The sequence below is a fragment of the Zootoca vivipara genome, chromosome 12 (assembly GCF_963506605.1).
Source record: "Zootoca vivipara chromosome 12, rZooViv1.1, whole genome shotgun sequence".
NCBI lineage: Eukaryota > Metazoa > Chordata > Lepidosauria > Squamata > Lacertidae > Zootoca > Zootoca vivipara.
Genome location: NC_083287.1, coordinates 51077674 through 51104710, shown reverse-complemented (window position 1 = coordinate 51104710; position 27037 = coordinate 51077674). Strand labels below are relative to the sequence as shown.

The following is a 27037-nucleotide window of genomic DNA, read 5'->3' as shown; positions in this document are numbered from 1 at the left end:
CTACCAGACTTTCAGAGGCAGCCCTGTTTAGGGAAGCTTTTAATCTTTAAGAAATTAGTGTACTTTAATAATTCTGTTGGAAGCCGCCCAGAGTGGCTGGGGAAACCCAGCCAGATGGGCGGGGTATAAATAATATATTATTATTATTATTATTATTATTATTATTATTATTATTATTATTATTATTATTATTAGAGGCAAGTGGCCTGTTTTGTACACTTGCTACTTCCGCTGTCAAAGAAGCACTTCTTCTAGACAGGATTTTCTGTCCGTGCGTCCACATACAGTCATACCTCGGATTAAATACGCTTCGGCTTGAGTATTTTCAGTTTAAGTACTCCGCGGACCCGTCTAGAACGGATTAATCCACTTTCCATTACTTTCAATGGGAAAGTTTGCTTCAGGTTAAGTACGCTTCAGGTTAAGTACAGACTTCTAGAACCAATTACACTCATACTTCGGGTTAAGTACGCTTCAGATAGGGTACTCCGCGGACCCATCTGGAATAGATTAATCCACTTTCCATTACTTTCAATGGGAAAGTTCGCTTCAGGTTAAGTACAGACTTCTGGAACCAATTGTGTACTTAAACAGAGGTACCACTGCACTGGCCTGGTTGTCGCATAATGCTAAGCCAAGCTAAGTACGGTGGTACAATTAGAAAACCATGGCCGCTTCCCTTCCCTGTTTCTCCTGCTCCTGCCACCAGGAGCTAAGCCATGGTTTGGCCTGTTTCACTCTGAACAAACTATTAACTGTAACCAAGGTTTGTTCTTGGTTCACCACTCATGGTTTGTTTGCAGGAGACAAACGATGAGCCTGGTTTTGCAGGTAACACTAAGCCAAACCATAGCTTAGCTTCTGATAGTGCAGTGACAGCAGGAACGGGAGGAGCAAAGCGGTTGCAATATTCTAACTGTGTGCCGGTGTGCTTGTTCATTCACACTTAACCATGGCTTAATGAGAACAAGGCACTGGCTGACTCACGCCAATATTCCCAAGCACGGGTGCAAACATGCATGTCTTAAGAGAAGTCACCGGCTGTTTATCTATAACTGAAGCTCTTTTGTAAACTGGCACAAAGTAAAAATTACAAAAAGTGCCAATTCATTTCAATCTGCCGGTCGGTTTTTTTAAGCGGCTACAAATGCAGGTCAGTGCAAGCTGGAAAATCATCCGGATTTCATTTAATTTGCTAACAAAAAGGGGCTTTCCTTTGGTTCTGAAGTGGTGTCGAAGCAATAGGCCGAGCCTGGAGAATTTAACAAGCAAAATAGAGAGTCAAACGGAAAAGGAAAAAGAAAACTTTTCTTTAAAAAGATTCCACCACACTAACTTTCAGCAAGTTTCCGGGAGGCCTGCCAGCTAATGCACAGGAGGTTGTGTGTGTTGTTGTTTTAAAATGTACTGTGGTACTGTTCAAAAATATTATTGTCAGAGGGGTTTTTTTCTAGCGAACTTGGGGCCAGCAGCAGGATAGCACTGGCAAAAGCAATAACCAAATAATGAGAAACGGTTTCAAATGCAAGCCTATGCGCTGAAGAAACAGATTGTGTAGGGTTTGAAAAACTGAGCAATCATCATCATTACAGTTTATTTGCAGCTGAACAATGAAACTTGCAGCTGGGCACCTAAAGACAGCTTAAAATTAAAAACTGAAAATTACTTAATGGATGGTGGGCATGTATCCTCCCGCTATAAGTGTCTTGCTAGCCCGAAGTGCTCACAACACCCTCTTTTTGTTGTCTGTTAATCCCCATACTGTAAAAACATAGTTTAAAAGTACATTAACATCTACAAATACCAAAGTTTTTGCCGGTACAAAATTGATACAGACAACTTCACACCAAAAGAATATATCATTGAGCAGGCCTGCCTCAGATGACTCAATGAGGCCTTTTCATCACTATGCCTCCAACAACTATCCGAGAACAGGGGGTGTAGGGGGCGTGGCGCCCCGGGTTCCACTCAGGAGGGTGACACTTGGCGCGCCCCCACTCAGCGGCTGGCTGCTCACTCACTTGCTTGGCCATATGTCAGCAACCTCCGGCCCATGGGCGGCATCCAGCTCACGAGCTGACCGGTCACCGAGGCGCCCGCTCGGCAAGTCCCCGCACCGCGCTAAACCGGCGCAGCGTGGCAGGGGGACTCGCCAAGTAGTGCCGAAAATCGTTTCTGCGCATGCCCGGACATCTGCAGAAGCGGTTTTCGGCGTCCTGGACATGGGCAGCGTGGCACCGGATATCACTTCTGCGCATGCCCAGACATGCGCAGAAGCGATTTTCAGCTTCCGGGCATGCACAGAAGCAATTTTCGGTGCTGCGCTGCCCATGTCCGGGGCGCCGAAAATCGCTTCTGCCCATGTCCGGGCATGCGTGCTGCGTGGCGATGCCCTGCCCCCAGGTGCACGCCCCCGGTGCCTTCCTCCGCCCCTGTCTGAGAATAGACAACACTTTCTTGTAGAGGTGTTGTGGAGCATATCAGATCTTGGGGGGGGGGGTCCCAATAACCCAAAAGCACCAGTCATGTCCACATAAAGTCGTGGTCTCAGTGTTATGGACTCAACTCTGTGGAACTCCCTCAAGCTAGAAGTTAGACAGGCACCATCCCTGCGAAATTTCAGTTAAAACCATTTTATTTCAGGGAGCCTTCACATCATGAAGGCTTCTCTGGGGTTTTAAATTTGCCTGATGTACTTTGGTTGAACCTGAGATTTTAAATCTCTAAGGTTTTAAATGTTTGCAGTTGACCTTTCCAATGTTGTCCATTGTGCATTTTTATTGTTGTAAGTTTCTTTAAGACCTAGAACAGCGGAATATTAATTTTAAAAAACAAAGAAACAGCAACCCAGGGGACCATTCCTATATAGCCTCCCACAAGCTAGTGAACTCCATGTGTTGTTGGACTACAACAGGCATCCCCAAACTTCAGCCCTCCAGATGTTTTGGACTACAATTCCCATCATCCCTGACCACTGGTCCTGTTAGCTAGGGATCATGGGAGTTGTAGACCAAAACATCTGGAGGGCCGCAGTTTGGGGATGCCTGGACTATAACTCCTATCATCCCTAACCACTGGCCAGGCTGGTTGGGGCTGATGGGGGAAAGAAGAAGAAGAAGAAGAAGAAGAAGAAGAAGAAGAAGAAGAAGAAGAAGAAGAAGAAGAAGAAGAAGAAGAAGAGGAGGAGGAGGAGGAGGAGGAGGAGGAGGAGTTTGGATTGATATCCCGCTTTATCACTACCCGAAGGAGTCTCAAAGCGGCTAACAATCTCCTTTCCCTTCCTCCCCCACAACAGACACTCTGTGAGGTGGGTGGGGCTGAGAGACTTCAAATAAGTGTGACTAGCCCAAGGTCACCCAGCAGCTGCCTGTGGAGGAGCGGAGACACGAACCCGGTTCCCCAGATTACGAGTCTACCGCTCTTAACCACTACACCACACTGGCTCTCACACTGACTGAAGTCCAAGAATACCTGGAGGGAACCACTTAAGGAAAGCCTGGGCTAATTCATTTTGGAAAGGGGCAATTAAGCATGCCAGAGGTCTAAAAAAACTATGCATGGGTGGAGATTCCCCCCCCAAAAAAATCTCTCTCCTTCAGGGGCCACCTCCCCCAGGATGTTTATCATGATCCATCCATTGGCAGAGAGAGGCAGGACCCATGTGGGTGTATTCAAGATGGCAGCTTGGTCAAAGGTAGTCATGCTTCTGAATGGCAGCCCCTGAAAGCCACAGGAAGAGATAGTGTTTTTCTCTCTCTCTCTGGAAAAATGGCGGATGGCAGAGGAAACACTGAACTCTCCCAGCACTAACATAAGATAAGCAGCCTTAACTTTTATCTATTTATTTTCTACTACCGTGCCTCCCACAAGGTACAGTAAGTTTTAATTGGTTTTTAAATTGGTTTTTAAGTTTGTTTGTTTTTAAGTATTGTGTACTTTAAATTTTTTTGTTAAACTCCGGCTATGGGCTATGGCAAACGGCCAAGAGAGTCGGATGAGGCAATACCTTCCCTGAGGCCCAAACAATCAAAGACTGACTTGCACCTTCTTAATTGTGGTCGTTTTCAGGAGGACGTCAGATACACGGTGGAGACCCACAATCGTTTTAGCCCATTGGCTGGTTTTGCAGCCGCATTAGAAGCAGAGGAGGTGACCTCGCCAATGACGATAAATGCTAAAGACAACGATATAGACAATGATACAGAGGGAGGACCTACCTTGAAGAATAATTTTAAATAATTAGGACCCCTACACTGTATTTTTAAAAGTATAGATGGGATATCCTCGCAGCTGGACAAGATACAACAAAAGCTCGTTATACTCAAGTTGCAATCAGCTCACACTATGGCAGGGAGTGAATTAAAGAGCCAGCGGAAGAAGCTCCAGCAAAAGCTTGATATACAGTGGTACCTCGCAAGACAAATGCCCTGCAAGATTAATTTTTCGCAAGACGAATGCGTCTTGCGATCTGATGGTGACTCGCAAGACAAATTCGTTTTGCGAAAAATTCATCTTGCGAATCACGGTTTCCCATAGGAATGCATTGAAATTTAATTAATGTGTTTCTATAGGCAAAAAAAAGAAATTTCAATGCATTCCTATGGGAAACTATGATTCGCAAGACGAATTTTTTACAAAACGAATTGACTCGCGGAACGAATTAAATTCGTCTTGCGAGGCACCACTGCACCTGAGTTGCAGTTAGCTCACGCTGCGGTAGTGAGCAAATTATTAATAAGCAAGGAAGTGATAACTGTAATTATTACTCAAAATCCCGGTTGAACTATCAATCCTTGATCCTGCAACCCAACAGAATATGCTTATCCATATGTGGCTGGTTTATTAAACTTTCTGTTTTACATTTTAGAATATTCATTTGAACAACCTTAAAATATCAATGACTTCCCTTCTTCTCTTTCCATGGTTCATTGTGCATAACATAAATCCCTGCATATTTTATATAAACTAAACCATTCAATATTCCATGATTACATCCATCAAAACGTATTTACACTGTTGAATTTATCTTATTGCTACCCGTGTTTTCAAATAAACACAGTTTCCCTCCATATATTCAATAAACTTTTCCGAAACCTGGGAATTTCCATCTGGGTTATCCCCAACAAAAAGGACTCTGGCTTTTTTTGGAAAGGTACTTTAAAACATTTTTTTTCAATTCATTATGAATTATTCCATAATAATTTTACCCTTTTACAGGTCCACCACATATGATAGAACGTACCCTCAGTCTCATTACATCTCCGACACTTATATGATTCAGTCTTATACATCTTAGCAAGTCTACTTGGAGCTCGATACCATCTGTAAATCATTTTCAGGTAGTTCTCCTTCAAGTGTTACAGTGGTCCCTTGGTTCTCAAACTTAATCCATTCCGGAAGTCCGTTCCAAAACCAAAGCATTCCAAAACCAAGGCACGCTTTCCCATAGAAAGTAATGCAAAATGAATTAATCCCTCCTAGACTTTTAAAAACAACCTCTAAACAGCAATTTAACATGGATTTTACTATCAATCGAGACCACTGATCCATAAAATGAAAGCAACCAATGTACTATACTATAAAATAAATAAGACAGTACATATTGTAGATGATAAAAATTACAATTATTATTATTTTCTTAACTGCACTGATGATAGTCATTGTTTGGATGGGGGGCTTTTATCCATTTCTGCAGTCACACAATCAATCAATCAGTAGCTGGACTGGGTTCCACAGAGTCACAAAAACAAATTACAGTAATAGAAAAAGCCTCAAAAACAAAAACGCAAAATAAATAGCAAAAACAAAAGCGCCAAACTTATTCCATTCTGGAAGTCCATTTGACTTCCGAAATGTTCAAAAACCAAGGCACAGCTTCTGATTGGTCCAGGTGCCCCGGAAACAATAGCCGACAGCGGCATCAGATGTTTGGCTTCCGAAAAACGTTTGAAAACCGGAACACTTACTTCTGGGTTTTCGGAGTTTGAGAACCAAGGCACCACTGTATTGTGCTCGAATCCAGTTAGCTGGTTGGCCATTGTGAGAACAGGATGCTGGACTAGGTGGGCCACTGGCCTGATCCAGCAAGCTCTTACGTTCCCAATCTGTAAGGTACACTTCAGTCCCTAATAACGCTTTCTGGAATCTTTGGTCTAGATCAGGACTTCCCAAACTTGGGTCTCCAGCTGTCTGGGGACTACAGCCCCCACCATCCCTAGCTAGCAGAAAGAACCAGTGGTCAGGGATGATGGAAACTGTAGTCCAAAAACAGCTGGAGGTCCAAGTTTGGGAGACCCTGGGATTATGCGTAATGATTCCGCCCTGCAGTAAACTTTCAGAATGCCCTATCATTCAGCACAATCATAATGAGGAAGTAGGCAATAATCCTGCAGTTGCGAGGCTGTTCTGTGCTTTTCAGCTACACACTTTCAGACCCTTACGGGATTTTTATGCAGAGGTTGTCAAGCGATGGAATGTGCGTGCTTGGCTTCCAGGTCTGACTCATCTCATTAATTTCACTACCATCTATGGAATGAGCATGCCTGAGTCGCGAGGGGTTTCCAGGATGAAGGCGGCTGGAATTTCAAAAGAATATTTAGAAGTCCTTTGCTCGCAACTTCATATATACTCAGGGCTACTCATCTTCCAGATCAGGCATCCCCAAACTGCGGCCCTCCAGATGTTTTGGCCTACAACTCCCATGATCCCTAGCTAACAGGACTAGTGGTCGGGGAAGATGGGAATTGTAGTCCAAAACATCTGGAGGGCCGAAGTTTGGGGATGCCTGTTCCAGATGCACATGAAGAATCTGGGGAGGAAAGACTACAGTAGCTTTCATTAAAACACTGCATCAGAGAAAGGGAGCCTGTGGGCCACTACATTACAATTCCCATAATCCCTGTCTGTGGCTGATGGGATTCAGAGTCCATCTGGAGAGCCATAGATTTCCTCATCTTTACACTAAAGCAAGCTTCCTCAACCTGGGCCCTCCAGATGTTTTTGGCCTACAACTCCCATGATCCCTAGCTAGCAGGACAAGTAGTCAGGGATGATGGGAATTGTAGTCTCAAAACATCTGGAGCGCCGAGCTTGAGGAAGCCTGCACTAAAGCCACATGTTTCCAGCTCTCAAGGTTGGACAAGCCTACCCAGCATGTTCATGTGTATTTTAATCTGCTTTTAAGTTTATCGCTTTTTAATTTTTTAAAAAATTGTTTTAAATAGCTGTTTTTAACTGATTTTACCAATAATGTTATTGTTTTACTCGTTTTGTAAAGTGTTTTGAGGCTTTTTTAAAAAAACAACAACAAATCAAGCTGTTGATACATTTTATGAAATAAAGAAATACATAACAAATGCAAGCAGGAATAAAAAGGGGAAATATTGCAGGAGGAGTAGAATTACTGCGCTCCCCTCTAAAGGGTCAATTTCAGTTTCTCTCTGTTTCTGATCTTTCCAATCATAAGTGCAGTTCTCCCCAGTTCCACATCAGCATGAGATATATTTTTTTAAAGTCATCATGCAAATTTAACAGGACGTTAGCGCTAATTTCTCCCGATGCACATCTTTGTATGCAATTTCCCCTAATACAGTATACACACGTTGGCAAAGCAATTTTCCAAAACGGAATATCTTTTTTTAAATATTACATTCACTAATATATATGTATTTTTATGGGCACTTTATCCCAGTAGATGCATTTTTGTACAGTACACATTTTGCACACTGGAGATCTGCACTGCAAAATTCAGAGAAGTGCGGATTTTGAAGGACAGCTCTGTTTTGGTTCTCATACTGTTCTTGAAAGTGAAAGTTAGGTAGGTTTGAGTGAACTCACTCAAATTTTGCCCCCATCCCCCACACCCACCTCTGATAGGGGGTTGGACTAGATGACCCTTGGGGTCCCTTCCAACTCTATTAATTCCATGATGCTGCGATTTCCTTTTGCTCGTGTTGTCCTGCTTATACAACCACCAGCACTTTGATTTATACACACAAAAATATCCAGTTCACAATAACAGCATGGGCACCGCACCACTAAAAGCAATTGCTTTTTATTTCATCACATTTGCAACGTGGGTAACAATTATTATTATTATTATTATTATTATTATTATTATGTTATCAAATTTGTATGCCACCCTTCATCTGTAGATCTCAGGGTGGTCCGCAGCATAAAAATACAAGATGAAAAAACAAAATACATAATAAAAACAAGAACGGAAAAACTCACAAATCTCCCCCTCCCACAAGACGTCTTATACCACAAGCCAGTTACAGGTAGGTAGCCGTGTTGGTCTGAGTCGAAGCAAAATAAAAAAATTCCTTCAGTAGCACCTTAAAGACCAACTAAGTTTATATTTTGGTATGAGCTTTTGTGTGCATGCACACGAAAGCTCATACCAAAATATAAACTTAGTTGGTCTTTAAGGTGCTACTGAAGGAATTTTTTTATTATACCACAAGCGTTTCTCATATTTGTGGTTTCAAAATAGCAGAAGAAGGTTGGGGGGGCGACTTCTCTTCAACTGAGTGGCTGTTATTACTCTTATAGAGTAGAGGTGTGCAGACTTTGAGCTTGTGGGATCCACTTTGATTTTTACTAGGACCCCCAGATCCACAGAGCCAGGTACAAAATAGTGGCTCAGCTGAGCAGGCATGTTCTAAGGATTGATGAACAGGAGACCTCCAGGCACATGTTGAGCCCAGGAATCTATAATCAGTTAATAATAATAATAATAATAATAATAATAATAATAATAATAACAACAACAATAATTTTTTATTTATACCTTGCCCTTCCCAGTTCAGAAACCAGGCTCAGGGCGGCTAACAACAAATTTAAAACACTTAATTGTAATACAACATAAAAGCAGCATAAAATACAGTACAGTGAATCACAGAATCATAGAATCATAGAGTTGGAAGAGACCACAAGGGCCATCCAGTCCAACCCCCTGCCAAGCAGGAAACACCATCAAAGCATTCTTGACATATGCCTGTCAAGCCTCTGCTTAAAGACCTCCAAAGAAGGAGACTCCACCACACTCCTTGGTAGCAAATTCCACTGCCGAACAGTGGTACCTCGACTTCCGAAGGTTTCGACTTCCGAAGTCTACAACCGCGGGAGTCTTTTCACCGCGTGCGCGGTCCGCGCATGTGCAGAAGTGCAAAACCGCACTTCGCGCATGCACGGTACGGGACATCTGAAGACCTCGGCTTACGAAGAGCGCCGTGGAACAGATCGTCTTCGTAAGTCAAGGTACCACTGTATAAAAGCATGAATAACAATAAAATTCAAAAATCAATTTGGGGGAAATATTTAAAAAAATGAAATGAAATTAAATGAATAAAAGCACAAGAAACAGCCGCGAGCACAAACAGGGCAAGAGGGCTGCGTTCCACATGCATCAGCTCAGCCAAACGCAAACACTTTTTTTCAAACTTGCTGCCCACACAGCACACACATTCCCATTCCATGTGACATTCTTGCAAGTGTTAACTGCACACACACACACACACACAGGCACCAGAAATATTTCAAAAGCTACAGCTACAGTGACTCAGGGCCTAGCAACCCTGATGTGGAAACCACAAAAGCCAGTAAATGTATAGCGTGGGAGGAAAAGTGAAAGCTTTGAGAAACTGGGTTTTTTTCTTAAAGCTTTGGGGTACAAAACCTGGAACGTAGACAAAAATATTTCAGGGGGGGGGGGAGAGATGCAGACCCTCCAATTGCCCCTATATTCCAGGCACAGTCCTGGATTTACAGAATTTGATCCCGGAATGTCCCGCTTTTCCTTAGGACGTCCCTATTTTCATCGGAGAAATGTTGGAGGGTATGGAGTTACGTGACACACACACACCGAGCCAAGGAGATAAGTAACTAGACAACCTTTAGAAGACTTCTGAAGGAAGCCCTGTATAGCGAACAAATACAAATTAACGCAAAAAAGCCTCCAAAACTAAAAACACAAAATAAATAGCAAAAACAAAAGTGCCAAGTACAGTGGTACCTTGGTTCTTGAACTTAATCTGTTCCAGAAGTCCGTTTGACTTCCAAAATGTTTGAAAACCAAGGCGTGTCTTCTGATTGGTTCAGGTGCCCCGGAAACAATAGCCAACAGCTGCACCGGACGTTCGGCTTGCAAAAAACGTTCGGAAACCGAAACACTTCCGGGTTTTCGGCGTTTGGGAACCAAAGCTGAGAACCAAGGCGTTTGAGAACCAAGGTACCACTGTATTGGTCTTGTCCACTCAATCCACTGGAGCCTGTCTTCGCAGGCAGGGTAAATCCCTAACACACTGAGGGTTTGAAACCCACTCGCTCAAAGCCGTTTCCCAGGCTGTGGCCGTTGTCTAATGCTGACGGCATCTAGGAGCCACAGGTGAAAGCTGAGTGCAGGCTGGGCACCATAAGTGGACAAACTACCCCAGAAAGAGCAGAATATCCCAAATAGTCCCTGCCCAAGCTTAACAGCATCTTCAGAATTCATGCTTCAACTTCTTTGCATTGCCAATGTCTAAAGGTGGGATGTAAAATCTACTGTCTCGCCAGAAGACAAGTTCATTTTTAAAAACAACAATAAACTGATTGTTCTTCTCTCTGCCCTACGCGGACAATTATTTCTGCTTTCCAAAATATACAGACCTCACGCTTAACTTGGAATAAGCTCCCACAAAGCATAGCGGGGCAATTTTTAGTAAACATGTTTAGGTTTTGCAAAGTAAATGACCAGCTACTACAGCATGGAATTGACAGGAGCTATGCTAGTGACCCAGGTGGCGCTGTGGTTAAACCACTGAGCCTAGGGCTTGCTGATCAGAAGGTCGGCGGTTCGAATCCCTGTGACGGGGTGAGCTCCCGTTGCTCGGTCCCAGCTCCTGCCAACCTAGCAATTCGAAAGCACGTCAAAATGCAAGTAGATAAATAGGAACCGCTACAGCGGGAAGGTAAACGGCGTTTCCATGTGCTGCTCTGGATTGCCAGAAGCGGCTTTGTCATGCTGGCCACATGACCTGGAAGCTGTACGCCGGCTCCCTCGGCCAATAATGCGAGATGAGCGCGCAACCCCAGAGTCGGTCACGACTGGACCTAATGGTCAGGGGTCCCTTTACCTTTTATGCTAGTGACTATGGCAGGAGATTATTATACCCTTATTGCTAGGATGTTAACCATTGGCATCTGAGACATTTTTATTTAGTTCATATGGTTGGACAGTGTTCTCGCAGCTACCAGCATGAGTTTGACCAAACTGCGGGAGGCAGTGGGAGACAGGAGTGCCTGGCGTGCTCTGGTCCATGGGGTCACGAAGAGTCGGACACGACTAAATGACTAAACAACAACAATTTATATACCGCTTGTCTGTTAAAAAAAGAAGACGACAAAAACCTCAAAGTGGTTTCCAAAAAAGAAACCGAATAAAATCATCAATAGGAAAAATTAACAATGATTTAAAACATTTTGGTTACAGGTAGGTAGCCGTGTTGGTCTGGATCGAAGTAAAATAAAAAAAATTCCTTCAGTAGCACCTTAAAGACCACCTTAAAGAAGTGTGCATGCACACGAAAGCTCATACCAAAATAAAAACTTAGTTGGTCTTTAAGGTGCTACTGAAGGAATTTTTTTTATTTTAAAACATTTTGAAAGGCTGGTATAGGAGAACCGACATTCAGGAGAGTCTAAGGAAAACGACAGGCCCTGTAAATCCAACCAGTGGCCTGGTTGACATGTGATAAACACAAAATGTGCTTCTGGAAATGTATCTTGTCTCTGCCTCTGTACTTCTCGTGTTGTCTTAGTTCTTTTTTTAATAAAGGGGGGGAAAATACAAAACACCTTCCTTCCACTCCTCGATCGATACCCATTTTTGAAGTCAAATTCCAATTTGGGCGACAGAGCGCAGTCCTTCGTAATGAGCTCTGCGCGGCTACAGTGTCATATTGGGCTGGTTGAAATGGCAACTCCTAATTGGCTGCCCATCTCAAACGTGCCAGACACCTATTGACTGGGCCGGATTCTGCATGGCTTCGGGGAACTTCTAATCCTTGCAGAGTTCCTGAAAGTGTGCGCTTTGTTTAAACTTCTTCTTTTTTTTTTGCTTGCACCCTGAAGAAAATAACCCCGGTGTGAACAAGGAGACTGTTGTTACATAAACGAGAAGGAACTGCTATTGCTCTGTAATAATCAATGTGCAATAACTGCAGCTCTCTAAGGTGGCCTGTGATGTAGGGGCAAAGTTGTTGAACTGCTTTTCAAAAAAATTGAAGTTTTAAAGCTCTTTTCTTCCTTTCGTTCAGCTCTACCATCGCTGGCCACTGAGAGCTTTCCTGATCCCTAAAGGGCTCTCTACCTGTGTTTTCTTTTATATACTAGTGTCATTCAGCCCGTTCAGTAAACGGGCGCTAGCCGGGCGGGAACGGAGGGGAAGCCCTGGGACCGCGCAGGCGTCGCCTCCGTCGAGCGCCTGAGGCCCACCAGCCCCTCCTCCGCCTCCTCCTGCTGTCCCAAGTGGCGACGGCCTCCTCCACCTCCCTGCTGTGGCGGAGTGACGCGGGGTGGCAAGGCGGGAGAGCGAGGGGCGGCGCGCTTACCTGAGGCGCGCTGCACGAGGCGGCGGCAGAGGCCTCTTCCTTCTCCTCAGGAGAAGGGAGGTGGAGGAGGCTGTCGCCACTCGGGACAGCGGGAGGAGGCGGAGGAGGGGCCGGTCTCTGGGCTCCAAGTCTCTGTGTCCAATCCCTGTGTCTGTGGGGCACATGCGCAGTAGCGCGGACACAGGGACACAGGGACTGGACGCAGAGACACAGGGACTTTATTATATAGGATTACATTTATACACCACCTTTATCTTCCAAGGATGTCTAGCCAGTGTACATGGTTCTCTTCCTCCCCAGTTCATTCTCACCACAACCCTGTGAGGCAGGTCAGGCTAAGAGGCGGTGACTGGCCCAAGATCACCCCATGAGCTTCATGGCTGCGTGGGGATTCGAACCCTGCTCTCCCAGGTCCAGGCCTAAGTCCAGCACTCTTAACCATTATGCCACACTGGCTCCTTTCTCCCTTGCTGCCCCTTAGGCCTGAAACGGTCTCCCACACAAGGCGACTCGCCTTGCCTCCTTCAAAAGCCACCCTTTCCACGAAGCCTATAGGGAACCTGCGCTGCTCGCAATAAGGCCACAGGTTCAATCCCCAGCATCTTCAGGTGAGGCCAGGGGAGATCCTTGCCTGTAGCCTTGAGCATCCTGGGCCAGTCAGTGTAAACAATACAGCACTGAGCTCCATGGACCAATGGTCTGACTCTGTATAAGGCAAATTCCTATGTTCCTAACCCACTGACTCCCAAATAACTAAGGCTAAAGTAAATCTAACTGAAACAATTGCATATTCTTTCCCAAACCATCCTCACCTCCACTTCCTCCTGCTTCTTCCATTGTCGTCTCATTCCCCACCCCTCCACCCCGGATTATAGTAATCTCCTGCTTGGACTACTGCAATGCGCTCTGCGTGGGGCTGCCTTTGAAGGTGACTCGGTCCCTTATTTCTCTGACAGCAACTTGGCAGGTATGGGGGTTGCCAAGCCACTGACGGGCAGCAAGAAAACAACCTAGTAGTCCTCCTTAGTAATAAATGGTCAGGGGTGAGGAGCCATGTCATGAAGTCACCCGATTCCCAGGCCCAAGAAGAATTCTGAAGCCCTGGTGAGAGCTCCCTGGCTTTGGCTGCAATTCCTTCCTCTGGAACCAGCGCCTGACCCACCAGGCTGCCAGCCCATTTTGAGAACATCTTGGGATGCATCTACACCGAACAATTTCAGGGTGGTTGTTTCACAACTGGAAATCTCGCCCTGCGCCAATCTCGTCCCGAAATTAAAATGACGAGAGCAAGCCTGGGATGATAGGATGACAAAGGAGGCTACTGACCGGGTACTCACATGACTACAAAAAGGAAATCAGGACGCTCTGTTGTTGGCAAGAGTGAGAGGTTGCCTCTCTGTGTGTCTGTGTGTGCTGAATTAGCTCATCTTCAGGATTATGAGGAAACCCGAGCACACCTGCTCAGTATTATTGTTGAGAACTGCTGATGAACATTTTTTGGCTGCTGACTTTCCTGCTGCCTTTGCATGCAGGAGGGAGGAGTCTTGGGACAGGATTGTGCATTAACAGAGAGGCTCCACAGATCCTCTTCCTGGGTGGCCAGTGATATGCGCACTCATTTAACGTTCTTCCGTCTGCTTTGCAAACTTTGAAAAATCACACTTATCCAAATTTTGCAATGCAGCTCCCAAACATGTATATATTGAGAATATTGCATATAAATGCATATATGAGAAAAACGTTCAAAAATGCATTATAGTAGAGAAATCTGTCTTGCAAATATGTGTACACCCGGCAACATTGCATATAAAAATGTGTGTAGGAGAAAATTGAGCAAAATGCTGAAGAATTTCCACGAGAACTTAAAATAATAATAATTGCAAACTGATATAAAAAGGTAAAGGGGCCCCTGACCATCAGGTCCAGTCGTGTCCGGTTTGCAGCGCTCATCTCGCTCTATAGGCCGAGGGAGCCGGCGTTTGTCCGCAGACAGCTTCCGGGTCATGTGGCCAGCATGACAAAGCCGCTTCTGGCGAACCGGAGCAGCACACGGAAACGCCGTTTACCTTCCCGCCGGAGCGGTACCTATTTATCTACTTGCTCTTCTAAACCACAGAGCCTAGGGCCTGCCGATCAGGCGGTTGGCGGTTCGAATTCCTGCGACGGGGTGAGCTCCTGTTGCTCGTTCCCAGCTCCTGTCAACCTAGCAGTTCAAAAGCACATCAAAGTGCAAGTAGATAAATAAGTACTGCTCCAGCAGGAAGGTAAACAGCGTTTCCGTGTGCTGCTCTGGTTCGCCAGAAGCAGCTTTGTCATGCTGGCCACATGACCCGGAAGCTGTCTGCGGACAAATGCCGGCTCCCTCGGCCAGCAAAGCGAGATGAGCGCTGCAACCCCAGAGTCATCCACAACTGGACTTAATGGTCAGGGGTCCTTTACCTTTTTAGGTCAGGTTATGAGATGGAACAAGGAAAAGTGAGGAAGAGAAGGTCAGTTGGGTGTGGAAGATTCACACTCCTGTATTTATTTACCAGAGCAATTCATTTTGTGAGCCCTTTAGGGATTATGGCCAATACTTGTCATACTCAAGAGTAGACCCACTGAAATTAGCAGACATGACTAACTTAGCTTTATTAATTGCAATGGGTCTACTGTGAGAAGAACTGAGTTAGCTACAATCCTTAGAAGTCCGTTTCCATCGACACCCCTGCAGCTGCGCAGTTTTGATGTTTCTGTGCGCCAAAAAAAAAGTCTGAAAAGTCGCTCATTTCTAAAATGCCAAGAGATCTGGCTCGGCATTGTCATTCTGATCCTCGAAGGCTTCCTGCATCCTGTTCACGTAGTACAGAGCTGCGCAGCGCAACGAGCTTCTTAAAATAAACCCCCACAAAAGCAAGTAAAAGGGCTTGGAAATCCCCTGTTGCCCCTTCCATGCAGCCTCCTCTCCAACCATTCACTAAAGAAACCAGATGCGCCAGATTAGCCCAAATAATGAGCTCATCCAATCTTAGCCGTTTCTGCCTGGCATTTCGTGAGTCATGGAAAACACGAGTCTCGTTGCTCGGGTAACTGCAAAGCAAGCATGTTGCCTGTGGGTTGCGCAAGACAGCATCCAGCCTTCGTCCGAAACAAATAGCCCCGTTCGCCTATGTGAGCTCCATGGGATGTGGCACTAAGACACCTTGAACTGAGCCCCTTCCTCCTCGTGAGAATTTAGTGGCTGTGCCTGGGCAGCAGCCATGAATACGGGCAAGAAAGGTGTGGCTATTGGGATTTCAGGCTTAGTCACCTATGCTAAGCATCATCTCTAGGCCTGGAATTTGCATAAAGCTTTTTGACTTTTGCTTTAAGTCAGGGGTAGCTGAGCCGGGTCCCTCCAGATGCGGCTGGACTACAACTTCCATCATCCCTGACTCTAGTCATTGGCCATACTGATGGGAAACGGGGCCCAGGGGTCGCACACTAAGAGATAGGTATGGGCAAGTGATTTCTGTAGGCATGGCAAGGCAAGCATCTATCCTGCCCCAACTCTGTGACTTGTGCTTAGGTAGCCAGATGCCATGGAGGGAAGGAGATCTTGTTCATTTAATAAGGCTGGCGTGGCTAACCTGTGGCCCTCCAGATGTAGCTGAACTACAACTCCCATCATGCAGCTGACTACCAGCCATGCTGGCTGGGGCTGATGGGAGTTGTATTCCAAAACGCCAGGAGGGCACTAGGCTGGTGAAGGCTGCCGTAGAGCAATTGCTTTGGATACCGAGTTGCTCTGGCTGAAGGACGGCCAAACCTGTACTACACTCATTGCTTTTTATATCTCAGATCACGAGACTCTTAGTCTCAGGGTTGTGAGCTGGAGTCCCATGTCGGGCAAAAGATTCCTGCATTGCAGGGGGTTGAGCTGGATGACCCTCGTGGTCCCTTCTGACTACCATTTTGTTGTTCTATGAAGCAGCAGTTCTATAAGGGGCCTTACAGGATCCCCAGATCACCAGGAGAGGCTGGCTTGACAACCTTTGAGCCATGATCGGGTATGTGGGTGTGTGTTGTGGATCAGCACAGTTTCCTGCACCCAAAAGCTGCCCCAAATAAATAAGGACACATTCCACTGTCTGAGCCCACTGGGACCTTACAACATCGCAGCCCCGCGAGAGTGAGAAAAGGCACGTCTTCCACAAATCCATTTTCCAATTTTGTTCTTAGAATCGTAGAGTTGGAAGAGACCACAAGGGCCACCCAGTCCAACCCCCTGCCGAGCAGGAAACACCATCAAAGCATTCTTGACATATGGCTGTCAAGCCTCTGCATAAAGACCTCCAAAGAAGGAGACTCCACCACACTCCTTGGTAGCAAATTCCACTGCCGAACAGCTCTTACTGTCAGGAAGTTCTTCCTAATGTTTAGGTGGAATCTTTTTTCTTGTAGTTTGAATCCATTGCTCTGTGTCCGCTTCTCTGGAGCAACAGAAAACAACCTTTCTCCCTCCTCTATATGACATCCTTTTATATATTTGAACATGGCTATCATATCACCCCTTCTTCACTGCCTGCTTTCTATTGCACAAGGTTGTCTTCATTCAGGGCAACACAGAATCTTATACAGAGTCCATCTCGCTCATAACTCCCTACTCGGACCGGCAGCTGCTCTCCGAAGTTCCAAACGGGTCCTCTTTTTCAGAGCTCCCTAGGGATGCTGAGGGCTGGACCTTGGCCTTCCTGCATACAAGCAGATGCTCCACTGCTGAGCTACGGCCTTCCCTCAGCACCTGAAAACGCCTCCATGGGCTTTGCACAGGTATAACGCCCACCGTCTCATGCAGATATGACCAGCCAAGCTGACACACACGTGCACCATAATGTGGAGATGTTGTCTGGGAGGGGAAAGGGGGAGACGCCCCTTACCTTACCAAAAAAAAATCTCTGGTCCAAGCACCTGTTATGAAGCTTTAAAGGTGGCAGCTCCAGGAAAGAGAGAGGGGGCCGTATCTCCATGGTAACCAGGCCTCAGAGCACCAAGGCCTTCAAAATAGGTCGAAGCCGCATGCAAATGGTGGTAAATGAGTGCAGGCCACAGGTGTGAAGAGGTCTCTGCATGAAGCCAGGGCCTCGGATCAAAACTGTGAGGTGAAGTTCTTCACGGAGGCAGGCGCAAGCGGCAGCGAGGAGGAGGGGAAGTTGCAACCTGCTCTCTTCCTGCCGCCGAGCACCACGTTCAGCAAAGGCCACGTGGCACGGCCCTTCCTGGACTGCGCCACAATTGCGTCTCCTCTCTCAATTGCGTCGTTTTCACAGTACCATCCGCGGGAACCTGCAGCCCTCGTGATGTTGTTGCAGGCCGGCTCCCGCCTGCCCGCCTACCCTACAGAACTGGGGGTGTTGATGGGAGTTGCAGCCCCCCCCCCAACATGTGGAGGGCCACAGATTCGAAGAATGGAGAACCTAACAGAACAAAACGGGCAGCTGAGCTCCCTGCGCCAAAGTTAAGCAAGGAGGGCTTGGAACATAGGAAACGGCCTTCTCCTGAGTCCGACCACTGGGTCCATCTATCTCAGCATTATTGTCATAGTCCCATGCTGCTCAGCCACGGCAGAGCTCAGTGGTGGGAGAGGCCAGCCAACCAGCCACATCTCGGAGGCGGGCGGGGGACATTGCCTGGAGGCAAAGTCTATATGCAAGGTCCAGTCCAGTCGTAAGGCGAGAGTATCTCAGTTCACGTACACACAGTAATACCGCTGGTTGCGAACCGTCCCCCTTGCGAACACTTCGGGCATGGGTAGGCAAACTAAGGCCTGAGGGGCCGGAACTGGCCCAATCGCCTTCTAAATCCGGCCCACAGACGGTACAGGAATCAGCATGTTTTTACATGAGTTGAATGTGTACTTTTATTTAAAATGCATCTCTGGGTTATTTGTGGGGCATAGGAATTCGTTCATTACTAGTGCCATTCAGTCGGCGTCAGAGGCACCGACAACCATCTCAACCTGTTCTGAAGTCACTCCGCTGGTGATCTTGAAATAGTGTTCTGCACACTTTATATAAAGTACTTTTACATTGCAATGTAGCCGAAACAAAATCCCAAGTATGTTAGTACAGTGGTACCTCGACTTACGAAGACAATCCGTTCCGCGGCCGTCTTCGTAAGTCGAGGTTTTTGGATGTCAAAGCGCGCGCCGCTCTGTGCAGGAGCAGAACGTGCGCGCCGGGCATGTGCAGCGAAAAGACTTCCGGGGTTGTTGACTGCGGAAGTCTAAACCTTCGAAAATCGAAGCGTTCGGATGTCAAGGTATGACTGTACTTGACCAATAAATTATTATAGTGGTACCTCGACTTACGAAGGCGATCTGTTCCACGGCGCTCTTCGGAAGTCGAAAACTTCAGAAGTCGAAGCGTCTATTTTGCGCATGCGCAATGCACGATTTTGTGCTTTGCACATGCGCAGATCGCGCGCGCCGCTTCTGCGCATGCACAGAATGCGCGTGCAGCGAAAATACTTCCAGGTTAGCGGACTTTGGAAGTCGAAACCTTCGGAAGTCGAGGCACTCGTAAGTCGAGTTACCACTGTATTCTATTATTCTATTCTATTCTATTTCCCCCAAAAAATATAGTCCAGCCCCACACAAGGTCTGAGGGACAGTGGACCGCCCCCCTGCTGAAAAAGTTTGCTGACCCCTGGCTTCGGGTTATGAGCTCTGCTAACCTGGAAGTAGCTGCTCCCAGGAGCGAACTTTGCCCCGGGATGCAAGCGGAAATCGCACACCAAAGGCGCACACGCAGCAGGAGGCCCCATTTGCAAAAGCGCATCTCAGGATAAGAACAGTTTCCGGTTACGAACAGACCTCCAGAACGAATTACGGTCGTAACCGGAGGTACCACTGTAGTCAGACGGTCCACAGGTCAAGAAAGCAGAGAGTCCAAGGTCACATGAAGCAAGAAGCAGCAAGGCCTGGCCAGGAACGACAATTGTTGTTTCCAGCAACCGACTTGAGTCACCGAAACAGAGTGTCTAGTTGTCATTTGGGGGCAAGATGGCTCTAATGTCTTATTTTTCAACCCCCGAAATCTCCAAGTAGCATTGGGAATGCCTCCAGTCCAAAACCCTGGAGAGCTGCTACCAGTCCGTATGGACAATAGTGAGCCAGGTGGACCAATGGCCTGGTGGACCTAAAGGCAGCTTTATATACTGCCGTGTAAAGGTAAAGGTAAAGGTGCCCCTGACCATCAGGTCCAGTCGTGTCCGACTCTGGGGTTGCGGCGCTCATCTCGCTTTACTGACCGAAGGAGCCGGCGTTTGTCCGCAGACAGCTTCCGGGTCATGTGGCCAGCATGACTAAGCTGCTTCTGGCGAACCAGAGCAGCACACGGAAACGCCGTTTACCTTCCCGCCGGAGCGGTCCCTATTTATCTACTTGCACTTTGATGTGCTTTCAAATTGCTAGGTGGGCAGGAGCTGGGACCAAGCAACGGGAGCTCACCCCGTTGCAGGGATTCGAACCGCCGACCTTCTGATCAGCAAGCCCTAGACTCTGTGGTTTAACCCACAGCGCCACCTGGGTCCCTTCATACTGCCGTGTAGGAAGTTTCAAATGTAGCTTTGTTTTTCAAATCCTCCGTTTCAAATCCCCATGTAGATGACATACCAAGAAGAAACCTGGGTAAGGTCTCTCTTGCTGACATGCTAGCTTCCTTCTGCCAGGGAGTTGCACACGAGGAAGCGTGCAAAAGGGAGGCAAGCCTTAAAAGTAACACAATCCCACAGCTGCAACCGAGAGGACTCTGCCACTTGTTTTCTGCTAAGCACGTACACTCAAAAACTCCGAAATCTTGATTGCCCAAGAGGAGGCAGAATATAGGTCGGAAGACACCCTCTCCTACCTAAGAGCTGGTGAGATCATCGCCCATATCTCGTCGCGAAGGCCTAGTAGATCTCAAAGCTGTGCAGCTACAGGCTGCAATTCTTCTGCTGTTTACGTATGAACTGGCTACGAACTGAGTACACATCCTTAAGGCTTTTACTGCCAACAGAGACAGGTGCCAAGTGCAATGATTGTGCAACTTCCCCTCTCTCACACCAGCCTGTGCCTTTGTGCAGGTGAAACATCTGGAACCCAGGAGCAGGACCGAAAAGCCCCACCTGCTAAATTTGTCTGGGTCAGGAAGCTGCCAAGGGCCCAGAAGCGTAAAAAGTAAAACGAGAGCACCTCAGCTCTTTGTACCATCAGGTAGACTTTGTCCTACATACCTTATCCTGGCTCGGATCCCAGTTTCTAACATCCTCCGCCCTCCCGTCCACAGTCTCGCTCTTACTTTTCCTTCCTCCTCGCTTTCCTCTTGCCGTTTTCCATCACAGTATGTAGGGCAAGAACGTGCTCTATATAATTAAGGAGGCTGGGTGGAAAACGAGGTTCCTTGGTGTAGGCAGAGGTCTACAAACACAACATCGCCTCGTAAACAGTTTCTACAGCTGCAGCGCTCTACACTTTCCTGGGAGTAGGTCCCATTTTACTCAGTGGGGCTGACGTTGTCTTGTGCCTACCTAGTGCTAGGTGTGGCCTCGGCGTGGGACCCAGGTTACTTAAAATCACTGAATCCCAGAATTGTGGATTTAGAAGGGACCCCCAGGGTCATCCAGCTCAATACGTGGGATCCCTTTATGTATGCCCACTTGATTGTGTCAATCTGCAGAGCTGTTGCTGCTACCGATGCCAAGTAATACCTGTTCTGCCCTTGCAATAAATCAATATTTTATTTTACACTTTGGAACTCCCTGCCGATTGACATCAAGGAAGCATCTTCCCCATACACATCTCACCAACTGCTTAAAACATTTTTGTCTGCTGCCTATCCGGACTGATAAGTGCTTTATCCCCACTTTAGTTTTCTGTTAATTTTAACTATATTTCCAATTTTTTGAAATACCTGGGGTTTTTTTAATGGTATTTCATGGACAGTGTTAATATCGGGTGTTTGGTTTTTGTTGGTAAACTGCTTAAGCGTTCTGTTTGCAGTCAAGTAGCATGTAAATGTTATCAAACAAAAAATAAACGAGAGCCTGTATAGGATTGCGCGCAGCGCGGGGTAGGTTTTGCACGCAATTCTGTCCTGTGCTGTTCAAGCACTAGTGGGACCTTCGTTCAATGGAAGGGCAGAAAATAAGCACCTGAGAGGCGGTCAGGATGCCCTGTAACACAGAACAAAAAAAAAAAGCTGCAAAATGTGGTATAGGTTGAAGAATAAAGAATCTCACCTTTCATTGCAATGAGCAAACAACCTCGCCAAGTTTCTAGCCAAGTTTCTTAGAGTTGCAACCAGGGTGGATAAAAATCATGGATTTTTTTTAAATAAAAAATAAAAAAAATCGGATTGTTTTTATTTAAATCGGCTTTTTTATTTAAATCAGTTGTTTTTTTACGGTAAATTGGATTTTTAAAATAAAATGCTTTTGGAGGAAAAATCTTTCTAAAGATAGTTTTCTATTTAAGTTACATTATAGTCCAAAGGCTATTCATCAGGAAATAAGGATTTGTTTTAAGTTTTTCATGTGTGCTAAAACTCAGTCTAAAAAAACTCTTTAACCACGTCAGTTAACAAAGATGGATACATATGCTATCATGTTATTGTTTTAGTTAAATAAATTGTTTAAATTGTTATTAAGGAAATGATTCTTTTTCTCCTTCCAATAAAGTACATACAGCAGAAAAGTTGTCCAAATATAAACAGTTAACTTATTAAACCTCACAATAATTTCATAATTACCTGTCTATGTATTTCTAATAGTATAACCAAATCAGCCATTTTAGATATATGTAACTGTAAAAACGTACTCTGAAAATTTATTATTCCAAAAATGAAACCTTCATCTGGTTGTAAATATTAAGATTATAACAGCAAGAATGAGTCTTTAAACCAAGTCTTACTGACTAGTGATTTAAATCACGTCTTAAAATTTAAATCAAATCCACCCTGGTTGCAACAATATGATGTGAATGTGCTTCATAAAAATCCGTTGTAAAAACTCAGGGCAGTTGCTAAGTGGGGTGTAGCAGTTCTGGTGATGGGAATACACCGGGCGTGAGGAACCGAAGACCCTGGGACCAAATGAGACTCTCCATGCCCCTCCATCTGACCTTTGGGACCCACCCTGGCCAGGCCACTCCCCAGTCCTGCTCTGCGCGCCCCACAAATGCTTTTCCACCTTGCAGGAAAAAGCATCCTTCAGCCGTGATAATGCCTCTTAGCTGCCTGGATGGAGAGAGGTAATTGCATGTCGAGGTCACCGGATTCCCCCCAATAAATTCACACACACACACATTAATTAAGTTTAAGGTTTTTGGCATTACAGAGGTACCTCGACTTACGAACGACTCGACAACCAAATTTTTCAACTTACGAATAGGGGTAATGGCCCCGCGCTTACGAATGTCTCGACATCCGGGGAAAAACCCACAGCGGTTTTAGATAGGGATTTTTCGACTTACGAATTTTTAGATCGGGTTGCTTCGACTTACGAATTTTTCTGTTTCCAATACATTTGGGAAATCGCGTTTCCAATGGCGTTTTTTGACTTGCGAATTTTTCGACTTACGAAGGAGCCTTCGGAACGGATTAAATTCGTACGTCGAGGCACCGCTGTATTTTGGCCACAACTTTATTAAAATACAATCAAATGTGAGTGGTTGCTTGGGCATTGATTAACCCATCTGTCCCCCGCCCTGGGACAGATTCTGCACTGACTTCCTCTAGGCATTTTGTGGAAGTCAGTAGGTAAACATTCTCAGAGGGAGGACGGAGCTGAGTACCAGGCCCTTCTTGTCCTCCCTCAAATGTTCCCCGAGGCTGAATTTGCTCTGTGTTAGGCCCAATCCCCTAACGGGGTACTGACGAGAGCCGTTCGAGCCCCAGCATTCATTCCTTTAATGGAATACCTCTATAAGCAGCAGCAATTTAGCGTAACTTTCCAGCTTTTCCATACTCCTCTTTCCATACTCCTCTTTCCAGCCAATCTCTTACCAGCCAATTTTAACCAATGCCTAACCGCCAACCTTACAAGTTGTGACGATTTGCTATGTAGTAGGCAAAAACCAAATGGCAACAGCCAATCAGCCAGGTGGCAAAATTCCTACCGGGCCCCTGCCCCAAGGCAGGCGACCCCATGACAGGCACAGCAATGTCAATACTGTACGCAAAGCATCCTTAAAAAAGGAGGTGGGCGGGCAGGAAATCTGAAGCGCTTGGCAAAAGTGAAACCAATATAGTCACACAGAGGGTTTTTATAGGCTAGGGGCCGACCCTTACACCAATTTGCAACAAGCTTTTCTACCCAGCAACAGCACCAAATATGCCCAGTCATGCCAGTGGCCATTTTGTCATCCTGATTCCCCTCCCGTAACGCATGCTCTCCATAATTGGAGAACCCGTTGAATGTGTGTGTCAAAGGGAAGAGCCATAGCTGTTGTTCCACACACTATTTTTCTCTGGTCCAACTCACCGGCATGCGGCCCCCAGAATATTCCCATGGAGGAAGAAGGATGCTGCTTTGGGGCTGCAAAGGGTCCCCCACTCCTGGACCAGATCTAGGAGATTCAGGTTCAAATTCCCAGGCAGCCATGAATCTCCGTGGGTGACCTTTGGCCAGCCAGTCTTTCTCAGCCTAACTTACCTCGCAGGGTTATTGTGAGAATCAAGTGGGAGGGAAAACAAGTGTGCCGCTCTGAGCGCCTTGGAGGAACAGCAAGATAAGAATCAACGCAAACAAACAAACAAACTTTCCAGCAGGAGGAGTTTCAGCGCAGCTTCCTGATCGGACCAATGACTAGTAAAAGCGGAATTGTGCAAAAAGGAGGGACGAGCTGCTCAAATTTAGAAGCAATCTGGTGATTTATTTAATTCAAATCTGCACCTGGGAAAAATCTGGCTTTCTCTGGTGTGGAATTTGGATAGGTTTTTTTTAGCATTTTGGCCAATGTTTGGTTTAGGCAGGGAAGAATCCGCAAAATCAAGTCCTTTTGCTTTCATATGAGAAAATGTCATAAAAAGTTGGCTTCTCTTAGTCCCTTAAAGCCAAGGTGGGCATGCTTCATTCTTGCACGTTCTATTTTGGGATACATATATTTTTACTAGAACCTTGCAACCCACCTGGTGCAGAAGGCAGGCCATTAAAAGAATTCTGAGCCCAAGAATTTGCCAACTATCAGACATGAACTGAGATAACATACAAAAAACCCCACTCCTTGTTGCCTGTCCATTTCCCACACCTGCCCTGCATTCTTCCTCTCAGCAGTTAATTGTGGGGGAGGGGAACTAATATGTAACATCACTGCCACCATTAAGAAATTGGGAATCCTTTTCAATCTACGTCAGATCACTCAAGAGATCTTACCAGTAGAACCTGATCTGCCTTCAATGCCGTGGGAGGCTATTGAAATAGCATTCCCGGTGCTATTTCTGACCCCAAAGTCTTCTGGCTTCTATCACCTGCAGGAAAGGCCTACACCTGAATCCCAAAGAGATGCTGCGTACGGAAACCGCTGCCTAACCCAGTGTTTCCCAACCAGTGTGCCTCCAGATGTTTTGGGACTACAACTCCCATCATCCCTAGCTAGCAAGACCAGTGGTCAGGAATGATGGGAGTTGTAGTCCCAAAACATTTGGAGGCACACTGGTTGGGAAACACTGGCCTAACCAATGTCAGCTTCCCGGGATCACAAGTGGAAATGAGCAAGCAGGTGAAAAGCAGGAGGTCCTCAGCCCCTCGTCAGCCACATAGATGGAAGAAGCATCGCAGCCTTGGGGTTGTCAAGGTCTTTTCTAGCAGGGCTCCTATGCCTGTGACTGCTGCTCAGCCACCAGAAATACGGGAGGTAGACGTTTGTCTCCATCACTGAATTTGGATACTGAAAAAAGGCTTCACCTATTGTCAAGTGGTTTCCAGATTACTGAAGGCTCTAAGGCACCTTGGCCAACCTATCATATTGCTCTGATTGGGTAGGAAGGGATAGCAAACTTCTAGTTCTCCAGATATTGCTAGATTACAACTCACATCAGCCCCGGCCAAAATGGCAAATGGTCAGAGACAATGGGGATGGCAGTCCAAGAGTGTCTGAAGGACTACAGGGTAGCCACTCCTGACCTACATACAGCACAGTCTGGGGACTGAGAAGGAATGTGGGTGATGTCACCGGCACTAGCCAATGCGGCCCCTTCTATAGCTGGCCTTTCCTTGGTTTGTTGAAGTGAACCACTCTGAAAACTTGTGAAATTGCATCAGGATACAAAAGAAGCAGCACATTTGTACGGAACATCACAAGGCTGTCTCCAGACCAGGTACAAGGATCTCAAAAATGAAACATCGGCCTTCATCCTAGCCCGTGAGACTTGCAGGAAAAGCAACGGACTCGGCATCTACAAAAACCAATGGGTGGCAAAGTAAGGGGTGCCCCATGGCAGGAACAGGTGTGAAATCATTTGTCCATAAGAAGCCAACTTCTTCCTTGCCGCTCGAAAACACGCCGCCTTCCTTTGACTTCCCTTGAAGCGATTCTGAGTGCAGCGTGATTAGTCATTTTGGCCTACGCTTCTTTAGATGAACAACGGGGGTTTGCGGGAAAGCCACAGCCAGGCCCCGCTTTGGGATCAGCAGCCTACGTATCGCTTTCTGAGAAAAGCAAACATCATGTCTGGAGTTTCTGCGCAAAGAAAATAACTGAGATGAATCCCATATTTCCTCCCCGGGCTCACATAATCTATTTTCCAGAACACGTGGTGCACAGAAAAGACATTCAGTCTGATTCTCGTGGAAGGGGAAAGTTTGCAATTTAATCGCACACAAGGTTTCCATCGCTACAAACGCCCTGGGAACAGAGGCCGCTCGGTAAAACTCCAAAGCAGGATTTCTCCAACTCGGCCTTATGGGACATGGAACCCCGAGAGAAGAACAACCTCTTTCAGGCACATGCCCTTTCCACTTTGACTTGGACGTTTCTTGGTCAAGGATAGGAGAAACTCTTGGTGGCTTCGTTCCCTTCTGGGCAACCTCCCAGAGGCCGCATGCCATGGTTTGGCACAGTCAGAGGCAAAGGTGAGCACAGCAAGGGATGAAGAGTCTCTCTTTGTGCAGTGAACTAGCGTCAACACACTCACACATCCCTCTGAAGCCTCCAGCTGGGGAAGCAAGAAGCATTGAGTTCAACTTGGACACATTCCCAGATCCTGAAGCTGCGGCTCCAATACTTTGGCCACCTCATGAGAAGAGAAGACTCTCTGGAAAAGACCCTGAAGTTGGGAAAGATTGAGGGCACAAGGAGAAGGGGATGACAGAGAATGAGATGGTTGGACAGTGTCCTCGAAGCTACGAACATGAGTTTGACCAAACTGCAGGAGGCAGTGGAAGGCAGGAGTACCTGTCGTGCTCTGGTCCATGGGGTCACAAAGAGTAAGACACGACTAAACAAC

The 27037-nt window shown here is 46.4% G+C and overlaps 1 protein-coding gene across 3 annotated transcripts in view; it reads right to left on the bottom strand.

Annotated features, from left to right (window-relative positions):
- The window catches only part of LOC118091861 (mitogen-activated protein kinase kinase kinase 3), a 112811-nt gene that overhangs the window by 62307 nt on the left and 23467 nt on the right, over positions 1 to 27037 (bottom strand). The window contains exon 1 of one of the 3 annotated variants that reach the window (XM_060280930.1): positions 20462 to 25180. The exons of the other annotated variants lie outside the window; for them this stretch is intronic. The gene's annotated coding sequence lies outside the window, so the exon portion shown is untranslated. Of the gene's footprint in view, positions 1 to 20461; positions 25181 to 27037 lie in introns of those variants that run through there. 3 annotated transcript variants of the gene reach the window in all.